Genomic DNA, 18296 nt, shown 5'->3' with positions numbered 1-18296 from the left:
AAATCAACAATCAGCTCCTTGGTTTTGCTGCAGGAGGTTGTTGTTCCAAGTTCAGCAGCAAAAACATTTTCTTCTATGCTCCATTGCTCGTTTCCAGACATGTCCAAAATGTGTCTAAAACAGCCCAGCATCAGGTCTTATTTTTTTAACACAAGATGAAATGCAGCTGGGCTCATTTACATCTGTAGTCTAAGCAAGTACTGAGCTGAAGTGAGAAATTGTGGTGATACAAAATTGCCCCCGAAGGCAAATTGCAGTACTAAATATCACTCTTGTCTTGTTTACTAGTGAAAAAAAACAGTGAACCAACTAAATGTTTAAAATATAAGTAGTTCACTCCCAAAGTATTCACTGAGATACAGACTGACACAGTAGTATGCCATCATGGACAACACAGAGATTCCAAACAATAGTTAAAAAAATGTTTTAGTTTATCCAGCTATTGTAAATGAATGCTGGAAAGTCCTCTTTGTGTGTATGGCATGTGTGTATGTTTGGGTTCCCGAATCGATAGTTCAGCTAATTGAGCAAACAACAAACTACCACTTCATGCAGTGATTGGCCAGGTGTGTTGGGGTGGGAAAGCAAGCAGGGCTTGAACTTCTCTCTTAAGCTCTATTTGTTACACAACCATTTCTGGCAATTTTCATGTTTACAACCGAGTCCAATACCATAGATAACTTCCAGTGTGGCCATTCGGAACAGGTGTAAACACTTTTGAGTGTTATCTGAACACTTCGTACAAAGTACAACGTGTTATCTGAACACTTCGTACAAATTAGTAATTTTCTAGCATAGGATGGCTCGCACAAGTCTCTCTTTCACCCATGCATGGTACTGGCCTAAAAACTGGGAGTAATTGAGGTTCGGTCTTTTGCTCAAGAACACTTTGAGGTGTAACAAGATAAATGCTGCCTGTTGTTGGTGTGTTAATGACAAATTGGCTCAGTTGACTTACAGTTATGCATCCTGCCCCATTTGCCTACGAGTGTCATTTCTAAAAAGACATTCATGAGTAATGTTGTCTGCACAAACCCTTTGCCAGTTCTGAGCCATTGTTTTTTCAATGGAGGTAGGCAATCTGCAGAACCTCATGGCAGCTCTTCCTTGGTTGCTGTGTGCCACTGTGTCCAAAGCAGTTTCACCATTGACCCTGTTTGTCACTCACACACCGATGGTCTTGCCCATGGACACTTCGACATGTGGACAGGAGGAGGTTGTTGGGCCTCACCACACCACATGTGGAGAACAAAGGCAGCGGCCTAGTTGGGAAGGGCAAAGCCTTGACCCGAGGCCTGAATGGGAAATAAAAGCCAGACAGTAGAATGGTGCCAAATCTCCACCAGCTGTTAATTGACACTTAGGTGTAAGATTGATGCGAGATCTCGGTGGAAGCCAACGTAAGATCTCAGTTGAATCTAAACACTGGATTCCTATTGGACGAGACGTGCAATAAAAATCCTGTTAAAATCCCGGTGCACAGCTATGATGTCATCACCTCTATAAAGCAAGCGCCACACACTGCTCGATGTCTTTTCCACTGTAACCCTGTTACTACAGGAAGGCACATCGCGTTTTCCTAGGAAAATCTTAACTCGCTGGATGAGCAACAGACTGCTTTGTGTTTACTGAACACACTTTTTGATCCAGATTGTTATTCCCTATAACGATCCCGTACCTGCAGAAGGAAGAGTCAGGTTTTACTGCTTCTTCACGGAGAGAAAGACCACCACTGAGCCTCTCTCTCCCCATCGAAAATCGACTACAGCTTTCCTCCGCTGCCATTCGAAGGAACAGTTCCACCGTTAGAACCGCCAACAGCATGGACCCGGCTCCGTCAGTATCCGAGCCTTGAGAGGATTTCACTGGACAACCAGATGGACTGACGCATTAAATCGCTATCAAGACCAATCTTAAGTAAGAGGTTTTCGTCTGGGCAGAGATAGATTTTCTAACTCTTTATCGAAGCTTCATTGTTGTGAATAGTGGTGTGCTTATTTTGAAAAGTAGCGGACCACCGCATCCTGTTTTGCTGTGTGTTTTCCTTTGTGCTTAGCATGTTCCATTTTGTGTCAGTACCATGCCGTTGGACCATTTAACTGTGTTAATTTTAGCCACTGTGGAATAACTGTGCTTCATCAGATTAAAGTCCAGTAACATGGAATAAAAGTTTGCTGACGGGTTCTTGTGTGATAAAGGAACAGCTATTATGCTCTGCCACGGCATTTCCACTCTGCCTTACTCTGTGTGCTTTTCTTTTTCTTTCCTCTCCACTAACCCACACACCTTTACACCTTTACTCAAATGAACCAGATAGTGTGGTAGCATAACTAGCTACGCTCCATGTTATCTTGAGGACAAATAGAGCGTGTCCTCCATTCGGGCTCTCCCCTTTGTTTGAGTTTCGCGGGTCAAAATGTGACCATTTTGGGTCTGTGTGTGATGACCACCCACGTGGTCACGTGCCCCGTCTTCCTCGCAGCACCCCCACCACCACCACCACACACACACACCTTCTCTCTCTCTCACACACACACACACACACACAGATTATATGCTTGCTGATTGTTGTATGCTTATTGTGTTTAGCTGTCTCCAGTGTTCACAGACATCTTCAACACCTCACATGGAGACATGCCATGCACCAGCCTGCTTCAAAACCTCCACCATCATCCCTCTCTCCAAAAAAACAAGGACCACAGAACTTAACGACTACAGACCTGTCGCCTTTCCTCTGTGGTAATGAAGTCATTTGAGCGCCTTGTGCTGTCACACCTCAAATCTATTACTAACCCCCTGCAGTTCACCTACAGAGCCAACAGCTCTGTAGATGATGCAGTAAACATGGCCCTCCACTTCATTCTCCAACACCTGGACTCTTCGGGAACCTATGCCAGGATCCTGTTTGTGGACCTCCGCTCTGCTTTTAATACCATCATCCTGGCTCTGCTACAGGGACAAGCTCTCCCAGCTGAGTGTGCCTGACTCCACCTGCAGGTGGATCACAGACTTACTGTCCGGCAGCATGTGAGGCTGGGGAAACATGTCTCTTGAATGTCTTGTGAACTTGGTCTGGGGTACAACCAGGGAGGTAGCTGAACGGGAACTGCTGTTTAAAAGCAGAGACTTTGGGGGTCTGGGAGCTTTAGAGCTGGGGATTAGGCTGACTATTGCCTTTGTTAAAAATGTAAGTGCTGCCATCTCCAGGAATGCTCTCTGGGTCGGAGATGGCTCACTATGGCAGAAGAGACGGGGCAGGGACAGACGTGTCCCCTATTACAAACTCACTCACAGTGATTTTACTGCACAATATCAGCACTTAAAGATTAACTGGTGTGATTTTACAAGTAAAATTAATTTTAACAAAATTAATGATTGTAGATATGGTGGGTTAAATATACAAATGTGGGTGATGGTGAATGCACAGAGATATTAAAAATATTAAAGAGCAAAAACCTCTCGGAGAGCATTCGTGATGTCCGGTGGCTCATCTCTGTTGGTAGACTCCCTGTGAGAGCTGTGGTTTCATGGAGTTGCTACGTCACCACTAAAATCTGTCCAATGATTTTTTGCAACTCCGATGAGACACAACAGCACCTCCTGATAGACTGCTACAGGGCTCAAGAGGTCTGGTCCACTTTGAAAGGACTCGGCCTATCCTTCACTGTAAAGTACAACTCAGTCATGTATGGCCTCCTTGAAGAGAAGTTGCCTACAAAACAAAAAGAACTATTTCAACTCGTCATCAGCATCGTCTGTGCAAAGATCTGGAAAACCAGATGTGCCATGGTCTTACAGCAGACTATCATCGACACCAACATGGTAGTGAAACATGTGCTGACTGACCTCCGGAGGAGGAGGATAAAAGACAATTACTCCCCTGGAACACACTGGACTTTTAATATCTTACCTCTCCGTGCACTTTATCACTTTTACCACTTTGTATTATGTTTAGTATTCCTGTTTTGAATTATATTGAATTATTTATGCTGTGTTTCTGTAAAACTTTGTATGTAACTTGTTGAAACTTAATAAAGATTTATAAAAAAAAACAAAAAAAACATGTCTCTGACTCCTGGTCCATCAGCACTGGGTCCCCTCAAGGCTGTGTGCTTTCTCCTCTATTCTTCGTCCTGTATACCAACAGCTGCATCTCCAGTCATCAGTTTGTCAAGCTCCTGAAGTTCGCGGATGACCCCAACCTCATTGGGCTCATCTCTGGTGGGGATGAGTCTGCCTACAGGCGGGAGATTGACCATCTGGTGACCTGGTGCAGACAGAACAACGTGGAGCTCAACACTCTAAGACAGTGGAGATGGTAGAGGATTACAGAAAGAACCCATCCCCCATCACCCTGTGTGACTTCGCAGTCGACACTGTGGAGTCCTTCCGCTTCCTGTACACCATCATCACCCAGGACCTCAAGTGGGAGCTGAATATCAGCACAGCAGGGGATGTATATCCTGCTGCAGAAGCAGTCTGCCAAAGACAATGATGGTGCACTTCTACACCGGCATCATTGAGTCCATCCTCACCTCCTCCATCACCATCTGGTATGCTGCTGCCACAAGGACAGGCTGCATCATTTGCTCCAGGGAGATGGTGATTGGCAGCAATCGACCATCTCTCCAGGACCTGTACGCCTCCAGGACCTTGAGGCGTGCAGAAGAGATTGTGGCCGATCCCCACCCAGACCCACACACACACACACGTTATATTAATTGCTTTATCTCTCTTTATATTTTCTATTACTATGTTTACTGTTATGCACCAAAATACCAAAGCAAATTCCTTGTATGCGTAAACCTACTTGGCAATAAACCTGATTCTGAAAACCTGGTGGGACTAGAGGAAAAGTCAGGAGATCACCAAAGTCATAAGGATTCATACTGGATTCATTGCAATCCATCCAATAGTATATATTTCAATCTGGACCAAAGTGGTGGGCTGACCAGCCGACTGACATTGCCGTCCCTAGAGCTGCCACCATGGCTTAAAATTACCATTGTTATTAAAGCAGTGTCACTAGAGGTATGTGCAGTGACTGAAAAAAAAATTATGACATAATGCCAGCTTCCCAAAACCATCTCACCAAAGCGTTTTAATAATTTTGTTGACCCAGTGACCTTTCATCTATCATCAACTCAGGTTAAAAATTTCCTTTGACCAACACTTTGTTCATGACAGAGTGTCTTAAAAAATAATGTCCAGAATTACATTATATTTGCAGAAGATATCCATGTTCCTTAGAGGACAAATCCTAATGTTTTCAGTGACCCACTGACCTTGTATCTAGCACCACCACTACACCACCTAGTCTGCCTCTTGATGTCTATATAGAATCAACTGATCCCACAGAATTAAGCTAATGGATAATTTTATAACTACAGTTCAGAGGATAATGTAATTTCAACATTTCCCTCTGCTTCAGTATCTTTCCTTGGTACTATGTACATTACATACCGCCATGTGAACAAAGGAGGCTGATCTGTCCATTCACTTGTTAGTTTGTACAACTCTGTCTCTCTTTGGTCCCTCTTGTGCAGTTGTGTAATTAGATCACAGTAACGATTAACTTTAACTTATCATGCAAATATGCACACATCTTACCTTGGACATGGTTGGTTTGTGCTTATGAAAGAGAGAGAGCGTGAGAAACAGAGAGTGGCCATTACTGTCTGGCGTCAGTCTTTTTGCTTGTCCAACAACAGTAATATCCCCATGTCCTCCTCCATCTTACATAAGAAAAAAACCCTCACAAAGCACACATTGAGCACTTGTAAACACGAGAACACATGCACACACACGTTTGTTTCACTATCCCCGTGGGGGACAGTCATTGACATTGCTTTCCGTAGCCCCTTACCCTAACCTTAAACATTACAACTAAATGCCTAACCTTAACCCTTACCCTAACCATAACCATAACCCAATTGTAACCTGTACCCTAAAACCAAGTCTTAACCCTCAAAAAGCAGTGTCTACCCATGGGGACCAAATTTTCTTTTTGGTGACACAAGTCCCCATGGGTTAGTGTGCATTCAGGGTAAGTCCCCACTGGGATATAAGAACATGAAACACACACACATAAACAAAAACACAATGGAAACAAAGTGTTCAATGGTTTGTTCAAAGGCAAGGAAACACTAGGTCATTCACCATGTGTTTCCTGAATCTGACCACCATCATACACATCTTGTTTTCCTGTCATGGTCCAATGAGATTCCACTTTTTTTCTTAATCCAAGGCTGAGGGTTAGGTCTGTCTCCTTTGTATGATAGAGAGGGAGATACAGTGGCTCAGTGGTCAACTCACTGTAAGTAGGCCCTGGGTTGTGTGTTTGTGTCACCTTTGAACTAAGCAGCACTGACCACAGTCTGGCAGTCAAACCAAAAGAATACTCCATACTGAATACTGAAAATCTTATTGAGCATACTGTATATTATAATATTCACTCTGTGTGGACTACAAAGGTGGCTCTGAAAGGTGAATAGCTTTCTCATTTGCAGACAGCAGCTGCAGTCAGCTTGGGTTTCCAAAAAATGGAGTATCAAAAAGTTCATAGAAACTTCTCACGTCACTCATGCTGAATAATCCACTGCTGTTGATCCATATGTTCAGTATGTTTCAAATATCATAGTTTCCTCACAACATCTGTAAATACACTAGTTCTCTGCCACACTATTGCCCCCTCATTGTGCCAAAGCTCTGCAACAAGTAGCATATTTTGTGATATATTGGTGAATTTGCGATTGGTTGAAACACACTAAACGTAAGGATCAGTATTGGAGAAGTAGATTATGCTTGCATATAGACATTTACATGGATATTTTGATAGGTTTGGACTGTTTTTTTCCATGTATCTACAGTATTTGAACAGTAGTTTCTTATTAGTTCTGACAGCTGTTTTATGTGCAATAGATATGTATAGAAAAGGTTTTACTTGGTCACATGACCTGCAATTTTGACTGTAGCCACTGCACAATTTTCACACAGTGCGTGCACTCTGTTTCTGGGGGCTTGGTTTATCTCTGTGGTAGACTTTTGAGTGTTTCCTTCAATTGGCCCAAAGCATGCTGGGATACACTTTAGCCTGCTTGTGACAGTGAGATTAGTATAATAGAATGCCAGACCTGTCTCCAGTCTTGAAATAATGTGACTGTGGTTGCTAAACTATGCCTATAAATAAGAAACTGTGTTGATGTGTTGGCTTTGGTTGCAAATGCACACCTAGACTACAATGATAACCTCAGACACTCTTGCGCATATCTGTTAAGAATGCATGCATAGACGAGTGTAAGTTTGAATGCCAATAGGATAATTTTGTCTGTCAAGGCAGAGTAGAATCTTGACAGCTTTTTGCAGAGCTACAAAGTAGCCCATTAAGAGAAACGTGATGCCTCCATTAGTCATTGAACTAGCCTAAACATGTTACTATAACAGCAGAAAATATCACAAGTAATATCACAAATAAATCTATGAATTCCTACAGGGACATACTGAGTCCTGGTTAATGCTCTCTTGAGGGCTAGGGTTAACAGGGTGGACGTAAGTTGGGGTACGGACAGCCTACCAAAATCATGTTTGAAGGTAGAGACTGTGAGATGAAAACAGTACCTGTAATTCTCACATTGTTACATGCAGGGGTGGAAGTACTTACTGTAACTAAGTTGTATTTTAAAAATCAGTACTTTTACTTGCACTTAAGTACTTTTCATCACAAGTATTGTACTTTGCTACATTTCAAGTGTTCAGAGTAAGAACAAAAGTCACATGAAAAAGTCATGATAAACCATTTGAGAAAGGAACAAAAAAAAAGGTGCCAAATCAGCAGCTGCAGCAGAGAAGAAGCTGCTCATGTGTATGCGGCCACAGGAGGGCAGAGCTCCATGTCCAGAGTGGTGACACACTGCACTCAGCTGACACTCCGGAAAACATACATGTTGATTGTGTACGTTCACTGGCCAAGTATTAAGAGGTGTGGGGGGTACGGTCTCACTTGGGCTGGGCACAGCAGTTTGTGAACAGGACATAAAATGCACAACAATGCAATAAAATTGAGTATGACGTCATTATGGGTTATGGCATAGATAAAGATATGATAAGATCTATGTGAGTCACTGATTTATAGGTGCATGCTGGGTCTAGCTAAAATACTAAACACTAATATGCTCATGGTGGGTCCTCCAGTGGTGACTACTACATTTGCGTAGGATCTTCTACCTTAAGTGAGGTGTGTGTGAGGCCTTTCTGCTGTTTGTGACAATAATCCCTGTCACAGTTGTGACTGCAGAGCCTCTTCCAGCTCAGAGCGCATTGGGACAGAGGGGCTGAGCGGACTGGTTATGTTATGCATTGTGAATGAATTAGCAGAGAAGTTGATGCAATGCGATGTGTAAAAACTGTGAAGGCTCTCTTTTTTCTTTAATGTGTCTGTTTGTGGGCTGTAGCTGCTGTTGAGTTTATATTGTCTGTACATCTCTGTGCTGTCTGCCTTGGTGATGCTTTATACTGTAATATACTGTATATACTGTACAATATAAAATAATGATTGTTGTTCCCGCCATGGTGTCCATAGCTCTTTTTGTGTATTATCATTAGGTCATTTTCGTGTAATTGTCTGAGTTTTGTGCTCTTTTCTGGTCAGTTCTTGTAAGGCTACACTGAGGAAGGTGATTGTTTATTTATAAATGATAATCAGTTGTATGCATATGCTGCAAATGTTCATCTATATAACAGGAATTTATTGTTTGTTTATTGTTGGTATGGACATAAGGCACTGTGGCATGATGTTGTTCCACTAGACATACGTTGACATGTTAATGCGCTTTATTTTCTAGCCTAAAGGTGTTCTTTAATTTAATCATATAACATTATCATAATTATATACCCCCCCTTTTTTAAAATGGAATGCAGTAATGTTTACATATATTTTAACTGACCTATTTTTTACTTTTATCTTAGTAAATTTTTACACCAGTAATTTTACTTTTACTTGAGTAAAATTTCTTTAAAGTAACAGAACTTTTACTTGAGTAAATATACTAGTTTTAACAGTTTATATTCATGTATAAAGAAAAGCACGATTTAAAGTTTAAAACACTGCTTGCAACCCCTTGTGGCTGAAATGTTCACTTACCCCACAATGTGAAGTAAACAACATGCTGGTGCTTTAGCAGGCATTCAGCTGCATTGGTGGGGGCGTGTTATTTAAGATACTGGTGAGCCATAAAATACAATCCAGGAAGTCCAGTTTGAATAACAGATCTGTGAATTTGGAGGATTATCAGATGCCAAAATACTGCACAGAGGCTTATAATACTCACAGATAAGATTTTACAACTTTCAGGGCGACAATTATTTTATCTTTCATTACAAAGTGATCTACCAGGAATGTGTGCTTGCATGTATTTGATTGGCCAAAAGTATTGCAAAGGTTGAGCCAGGTTCAACTTTTTTTGCTGGATGACCGTGCATTTTATTGCTAGAGCCCGGTGCGTAGGGACCCCCGCTGCATTGCCAGACTGACCACAGTTTTGTTTTGTACTACATTGGATGTCTATGTAGCTGGACGTGTTCACACATGTACAGTCTTCGCAGTCAGAAATGTTTGGGCATGACAACATTTACATCACATGGATCCATGCAGCCAAGTGGAGGCATAAAGTATAATATGAGCAGTGCTGGGGCTAAAAATATAGCTCCCCCAATATATATCATGGATTTATTATTTATATATATACACAGAGAGCTGGATAGAGTGCAGCCTTGCTGCCAGTTTGTCACAGTGGCCAAACGTTGTACTGCATTTTCCCCATAGACCCCCATTATAAGACAGGACACCTTGAACTTCCAATAAGGTCAATTATTATTCTTTGCTATATGAATTTTTAAATCATGAAGATTTAATATTTGTAAAACTTTGCTAGAGCCTGGAAAAGCTATTTTATGTGCATGTTGTCATCTCAATGTAAAATCTGTTGGATGGGCCAGCACCGGGTGCACACGTTTTTGGTGCAATGGCTGGTGAGCAGCTTTCATTTTAATGTCTAGGGGCCATCTTAGTGTCTGGTATCGAGATCTCATAATACATTATCTGTCACATTCTGCCTCTCTGCCCCTTCCTCAAACCCATTCATTGCCATTCTCTTCCTGTCCACCAGATGCCCTTTGACCTTTCACCCCACTCCCACATCCAGCCATCAAATCCTGTGCTGTTCCCACCTTCCCTCATCAGCCCTGCGGTTGCCTGACCTTCCCCTGGCCACTCACTCACCTGCTTCCCAATTTCCTGAATCAGGCCAATAGTACATACTGTATACTGGGTAATTTCTATTAGTACTATTAGTACCTGCAAATGTCAGTAAGCCTATATATACCTTAATTGTGGTAATAAATCATTGAACGGTACCAGTCTGTCTGCATCATCTGCATTTGGATCCTATCTCAGTTGCCTCGCTCACACCAACCATGACACTATCATCACAAAATAAATTTCTATTAAACAGCACAGTTTAACACATTAAATACTAACTGCCTGAATAGGTCTGTTATAACCAGAGAAAGACACTAATGCATATTGGGTACCTTATGAGCGCCTAAACAGTGAATGTTGCTGGGAACAACTCTCACATGAAGGAATGGATTGCAAAATATACCCTCATCCACTGTTTAGTAGTACATTCATGCTGGTGACTATGAACATCCACAGCAATTAGCATGGAAATCAAGGCATTAATTTTCAGAATTCATTGTCTTGTAAAAAGGTTTTTGTGATTGTGGTGTTTGAGGAAAGGTCAGGAGGTCACCTAAATCATTAGAAGTCATCTGCAGGGCACCAGTAGTTGTCAAGATATCTTTCACTGGGCCAGCGTGTATGGACAGATTGACTGACATCAACATAAGGTTGAATATGATCACCCAGCAATCATGTTATTTTTAACACATTTGTGTTTTCAACACAAGAATTATGACTAACAGCTTATGCATGTCCCTCACACGTGTATTGTCATAAAGATGCTGTGTTGCTCCTGTTACGACCAGCTCGCAGGCTGCAACAAGGAAGCGAGATGCAGACCAAACTTAACAAGCTGAAATGACTCCTACAGGTAATGCACATGCAATATCCACAGCCAAAGATAGCAAAAAACAGCCCAAACACAGTCTACTCAGCCACAAACACCAAGAAAAAGGCATTCCAAATATGCGCAAAACTCAGCCTCAAAGTACATCTTCTAGAGTGCAACCAACTTACCACATAAGGCTTACTGCTTAACCATGACAAGGGGGTATCCCCCACAATGTGACATCAATTTCGCATGAGGGTCCCGGTCACCTTATTAAAGGCTTTCCCCATGCACAGCCAATTAAACTGGTCTGACATGTGTCCTCGTGCAAACAAAGCACTCGACTAAACCAGGTTTACGCAATAGAAAATACCAAAAACCTAATTCAAGAAAGAAAACATACCAAAAATTCCTGGCACGTCTTCAAAACGGACGAGCCTCCAATTTGTTACAAATGGCTCGCAGGCCTCAACAAGGAAGGGAGATGCAGACCAAACTTAAGAATAAAAAACTTTCAAATTTTATTAAAGTAAAGAACAATAATGGTCGCAATGTGGTGTGGAAGTCAGAGTCTGTGGTGTATGAAAGTGCATGAATGCCATGGCTAATGTGAGGTGCATGTTGTCAGTGTAAAACAAAGTAAAGCAATGCAAAGAGAAACAGCAGCAGCAGCGCTTTGTGATGAGTGAAGGGACCAACAGTGGCATCTGGGCAGGCGGGCTTAAGTAACTCAGGAACACTGGCCAGGTGTTCCCAGTTAACTTATTGGCACAAAGCTCCACCCAGCCAAGGACCTGTAAGACACACAAAACATAATAAGAACATATAGAGTGAGGAGTGAGTGGGCAGAGAAAAATATTCCCGTAAGAGAAGATCCTTATTGTATGTGCCGTTGTTCTCATTGTTGATGTGTGAGATAGCTGACTTTTGATTCAGAGTTTTTAGAAAGTTAAGGTCAATGCCACACATTCTTAATTTCTCATTCACCACAGTATATCTCGGCTACAATCTCTGACGTTTCTGTCTTTTTGTGTCTCTCTGTGTGCTGGACAGAGAAAGATTGTGCAGGTGTGCTTTTTTACCACTTGGGGGAAGCACTGAATAGTTTTGAAATTCACCATCATCCTGTAGAGCAGTAGCTCTTAAAGCTGGGTGCTTCATCATGTCCCATAGGCTCTCCAGCCACAATAAATTAAGAATGACTGTTAACTATTACCTCCCCACATATACAGTAGACAGTATGCTAGTCAATATTAAATTAACAACAGATGAAATCATCCTAGATGAGTTTAGATTATTGTAGGCTCTTAAAAAACTCTGATTAGTCATTGACACAAACAGCACAGACATACTGACTTATTGAAATAAGAGTCCAGCAACTTCAACTCGATGCAGACTGTACTGGGTAGAATGTGGCCAGCTGGTTACTATCAAACTAACTTCAGCCTTGTGTTTGACTGAGTAAATGAGTCACCTGATTGCGACAGAATAAACCATTTGTCTGTGTTGTTACAATTTGTAAAAACTCAGGAGGTTTTCTTTGTTCCTGATGTAGCAATGTGCTGCTGTAAATAATTATCGAAGCCGGACATACAGTGTGACTGATCAGTCAATCACCTGCTAACATAATCTGACAGATCCCGACACATCGTGTCTCGTGATCAATGTAGTGACTAGATGTTGATTAAAACAATCACGTCACTCATTAAATATGTGTCCTTAACTGTGTGATCTAGTATCACTGCTCGTTTCCCCAGAAATGTAATATTACATTTCATAAAAGTGTAAACAAAAAAATTATTTAAATTAATTGTTTTTAGCAACCTTTATTACTGCCACATGCCTTTTATTATTACCTTTTTTTTTTTACTACAAAACAGCAATAACAATAACTAATACTCTGACATCAGACAACAAACTAGAGAGCACTCAGAGAGTCTATGCCACACCCACACTTGCACTGAATTTTGAAAATTAAGTAATAGAAAATGTCTAGTTGTTTTTACATCTGAATTTGGTTCTTCTAAATACATACAGTGATAAGACAAATGTGCTGTCTTCAGAGAAAGCCTAAATCCCCTCTGGGAATGTAGAGAACTTTTTAGTAGAGGGCACTGAGCTCATCTGTTAATGAATGCAGTTTTTCAGGTGAGGGGCCCACCTCTGCTATAATACACCTGGAATAGTAGGGTTTTATACAGGAATTAACTATTCAAAATCAGACTTGTGACCACTGAGCTGAATACATTAGTAGGAAATGGACTGTACTTGTACAGCCTTTCTGGCTACTCAAAGCACTTCACACTACATATCACATTCACCCATGGCAGGTGCCTTAGAACAAAGAAACTAACTCATTCATACATAGCGGAGGACACTCCAAGGACACTTCAACATGTGGGCTGGGGGAAGCTGGGATTGAACCGCTTTCTGATTGGTAGACGACCCGCTCTACCACTAAGCAATGTGCATCAAACTTTGCAGGATCGCTTGGAGGTGTGTGCATGTTTTGTCAAAAATTTGCTTTCAGTCACGACAAGAATATGGTTACAGTTATACAAACAGTATGTACATTAATGTGAAAAAGTGTTTGCCCCCTTCCTGATTTCTTATTTTTTGCATGTTTGTCACACTTAAATGTTTCAGATCATCAAACATTTCACATTTCAAACACAATTTAAATATTAGTCAAAGACAACACAAGTAAACACAAAATGCAGTTTTTAAATGAAAGTTGTTATTATTAAGGGAAAACAAAATCCAAACCTACATGGCCCTTTGTGAAATAGTGATTGCCCCCCCTGTTAAAACATAACTTAATTGTGGTTTATCATACCTGAGTTCAATTTCTCTAGCCACACCCAGGCCTGATTACTGCCACACCTGTTCTCAATCAAAAAATCACTGAAAAAGGGCCTGTCTGACAAAGTGAAGTAGAGCAAAAAATCTTCAAAAGCTAGACAACATGTCGAGATCCAAAGAAATTCAGGAACAAATGAGAAAGAAAGTAATTGAGATCTATCAGTCTGGAAAAGGTTATAAAGCCATTTCTAAAGCTTTGGGACTCCAGCGAACCAAAGTGAGAGCCATTATCCACAAATGGCAAAAACATAGAACAGTGGTGAACCTTCCCAGGAGTGGCCGGCCGACCAAAATTACCCCAAGAGCGCAGCGACGACTCATCCAAGAGGTCACAAAAGACCCCACAACAACATCCAAAGAACTGCAGGCCTCACTTGCCTCAGTTAAGGTCAGTGTTCATGACTCCACCATAAGAAAGAGACTGGGCAAAAATGGCCTGCATGGCAGAGTTCCAAGACGAAAACCACTGCTGAGCAAAAAGAACATCAAGGCTCGTCTCATTTTTGCCAGAAAACATCTTGATGATCCCCAAGACTTTGGGAAAATACTCTGTGGACTGATGAGACAAAAGTTGAACTTTTTGGAAGGTGTGTGTCCCATTACATCTGGTGTAAAAGTAACACCGCATTTCAGAAAAAGAACATCATACCAACAGTAAAATATGGTGGTGGTAGTGTGATGGTCTGGGGCTGTTTTGCTGCTTCAGGACCTGGAAGACTTGCTGTGATAAATGGAACCATGAATTCTGCTGTCTACCAAAAACTCCTGAAGGAGAATGTCCGGCCATCTGTTAGTGACCTCAAGCTGAAGCGAACTTGGGTTCTGCAGCAGGACAATGATCCAAAACACACCAGCAAGTCCACCTCTGAATGGCTGAAGAAGAACAAAATGAAGACTTTGAAGTGGCCTAGTCAAAGTCCTGACCTGAATCCTACTGAGATGCTGTTGCATTACAATTCTGCAAAGATGAGTGGGCCAAAATTCCTCCACAGCGCTGTAAAAGACTCATTGCAAGTTATCGCAAATGCTTGATTGCAGTTGTTGCTACTAAGGGTGGCCCAACCAGTTATTAGGTTTAGGAGGCAATCACTTTTTCACACAGGGCCATGTAGGTTTGGATTTTGTTTTCCCTTAATAATAACAACCTTCATTTAAAAACTGCATTTTGTGTTTACTTGTGTTATCTTTGACTAATATTTAAATTTGTTTGATGATCTGAAACATTTAAGTGTGACAAACATGCAAAAAAAATAAGAAATCAGGAAGGGAGCAAACACTTTTGCACAGCACTGTATTATTCAATAACAACTTTTGGGGGGATTATCCTAGTAATGCTTATATTCATTGTACAGAATTTGGGGGGAAATTAATGAAATTAGTAGTTAGAATGGTGAAAAAATAGTTTCTCAAAAATTCAAAATGCCATAAGAAATGGGGATGATAATACTTATAATAGTTAGTGTAGCATAGATAGTGTTTGTTGGACCAAACAAACTAAAAAAATGTCACAGTGTTAGGACACAGTTTATAAATGGCCACATGGTGACACTATCTGCATCCAAAACTAATGTGTTTTTCTTGACATAACTTATCACCAAATAAAATAAAAAATATGTTCAACATTTTTTATAACCATAAACAGAACCACTGCTGCAGAGGAAAGAAAGGTGTTCCTCACATACCTCCATTTTTTTCTTTACAGTGAGTAATTCTGGGTTGCCAGGTTGAATTGAAAAGGGAGGCCGTTTGACATGTGAATTAAGTCATACAATCTAATGTGCCAACTTCAACTGTCAAACACACAGGCAGACTGTGTGTTTAATCAATACTTTAAATTATAGGACCTTCCCTGGAAACACAATAAAACAGGAGTATGCTGTTAGATGGTGAAACCCAGGACAATTGTGTGGATGGATAGATGGAGAGAATAGAGAAGGAGAGAAAGAATCAGTGGTATCCTCTGGCTGCAGCCTGATCATTTGTGTTTGCATGTTGAGACTTGCTAGGAGGCACACACTCCACATTCCTCTACTAACCTCTCTGTGAGTGTCAGCAAACCTGTGTGTGTGTATCAATGTTAGGGCTGTGCGATAATTTGATATAATCCTTTATCAGCTTTCAGTAGAATTGTATCGTGATGACACAATTGTGTCATGTTTTTGTTTTACAAAATTCTGTTGTCAGATTAATTGTTCAAAGTGAGCATGTAATTAAAAAAAAGATTGAAGCTCTACACAGGAGAGTTAACTCTAGAGATGTAGAGCAGGGCACATATCAGTATTCCATCAAACAGAAAGAGATACTACCTAGTGACACAACAAAATGTCTTTTATCTCCTATATTGTTGATTATTCAAATTATTAGCAGCAATTAATAGAACTTTAAAGACACACTGCCTCTCTTCTTAAACATCTCAGAATCGACTTTAAGTGTGTGTACACATACAAGGAATTTGACTCAGTTTTTTTGTTTCTCTCATTGTACTTGCACACAGTTCCAAGAACAATTTACAGGAAGATAGAAATAGACATACAGCTAAAAATAAGAACAACAACGCTGAACAAAGATAGGTAAATGTAAACATAGAACTATTATGTACATACAAGTAGGTGAAAAATAGATGAGTATATAAATATACAAGTCAGCTGTTTCTATAGATTGTAAACAAGAATACAATAGTGCAATGGTGCAGAGTGCAAAAAGTGCTGGAATAAAGATTGAATGATTAATGTAATAGGTTAATTTATATACAAGAAGTAGGTGGTAATGTACAGCATATGCATGTATACATGTCTATATACTGTATATATAGCATTCTTAGATTGATAACTGACAATGATGATGATGATATGTGCATGTTAAAAAAGTGTGCATTTAAAGTATAAAATATACAATTTATAATCTGTAGCTTGAGTGGATGTTTTAGCGTTACAGGGTTATTGCACGGGAATTGTTTTCTGACACTATATGACTGTCCATCATAGTGATGACCTCTGGAAAGAAATGGTTCCAGCGCAAACATCGGGCGCAGACAAACACAGATACACATCATCATCAGCAAATTCAGTGAAGCCAGGAGAAAAAAGTATGCCAGTCTAGCACCTACCAGGCCCTATTGTGCACAGCAGACAAGAACATATCCAAATACGCACGATATTTTAACTGGTCTAAAAGCCCAATTTGCACAGCAACATAGCCAAATACATTTTCTGCAGCAAGAGTATCAGTGTGGTATTACTGTTTAATAATAATGTTAAACTGCTCTGTGGTAGCTCATTAATAAAGCAAACTCTTTACCTTGAGCTGGGTGCTCCAGTTAAATTACGCTCAGGGGTTGAAGAGGTAACGTCCGTTGACCATGAAGCTTGCCATTACTTTAATAATTAATAATTAATCAGTACTGCTATTTCTCAAAAGTTCCTCAAGCATTCAATCCTTACGTAAATAACAGAAGAATTATTTAAAATGTTTTAATATGTTTAATATTTTACATCTGGCAGAGAGTGCTGTGCATATCTGGTGACCCTTTTCCTCCTTCTTTTCAAATAATTTCAGTCTGTAATTGAGAAAGTTTTATGTTCTTACAAAAAGTGAGAAAAAAATTGCCAGTATAGTTTCAATATCTCAACCTGTTTTCAATGCAAATTAACTTTTCTTTTCATAATTCTACTGCCACAAGCTGCTTATTAGGGCCTGAGCAGCAAGACAAACAAAAAAGTCTCTTGGAGCCATACCCTAAACCCAACAGGAAGTCAGCCATTTTGAAGTGAATGTGCACTTTCTCCAGGCCAAAACTGAATATTAATCATAGGCATTATTCTTACCCGTTCCAAATGAAGTCAGCCATTTCAAATTGAATTTGCCCTTTTCTGCTATTTATTGTCATATACAGGCTCCATACTTTAACGATTTATTCTCCTAGAATAATCTAAAGACCTTTGCAATGAAAAGTTGTGCTAAGTGTGAGTTTTCATTGAAGGGCGTGTCCGTCGCAAAAGAAAGAGGAAGTTGCTGTAACTTCAGTGTACATGGTCAAATCTGTTTCAAACTTCACGTTTGATAAGAATCCCGCCCTCGAGACGTCGACATGCCAATATTCAGTCATAGTCATAGCGCCGGCTACTGATAACAGGAAATAACATTTTAAACTTTGACATACTCCTCCTAGCAGGTTGACAACATCCACCTCAAATTTGGGCAGACATTGATGATGCTACATTATGAAGCTTGTGAGTTTTTGTTGAACAGCATGTCCGTGGCGTGGCGTTGACTGTCGACTGTCGATGTTTTGCCATGACACAGGAAGTTGTTATAACTTGAGTGGACATGGTGAAATCTGCCCCAAACTTCACATGTTTGACAAGAGTC

The 18296-nt window shown here is 40.6% G+C and overlaps 1 protein-coding gene across 2 annotated transcripts in view; it reads left to right on the top strand.

The window, feature by feature from the left end:
- sept12 (septin 12) overlaps positions 1-18296 on the top strand; it is a 137427-nt gene that overhangs the window by 30403 nt on the left and 88728 nt on the right. The window lies entirely within an intron of this gene.

This window comes from Siniperca chuatsi, linkage group LG21, assembly GCF_020085105.1.
Source record: "Siniperca chuatsi isolate FFG_IHB_CAS linkage group LG21, ASM2008510v1, whole genome shotgun sequence".
Lineage (NCBI taxonomy): Eukaryota > Metazoa > Chordata > Actinopteri > Centrarchiformes > Sinipercidae > Siniperca > Siniperca chuatsi.
The sequence above is the reverse complement of the archived record's forward strand: the minus strand, read 5'-3'. Positions and strand labels throughout refer to the sequence as shown.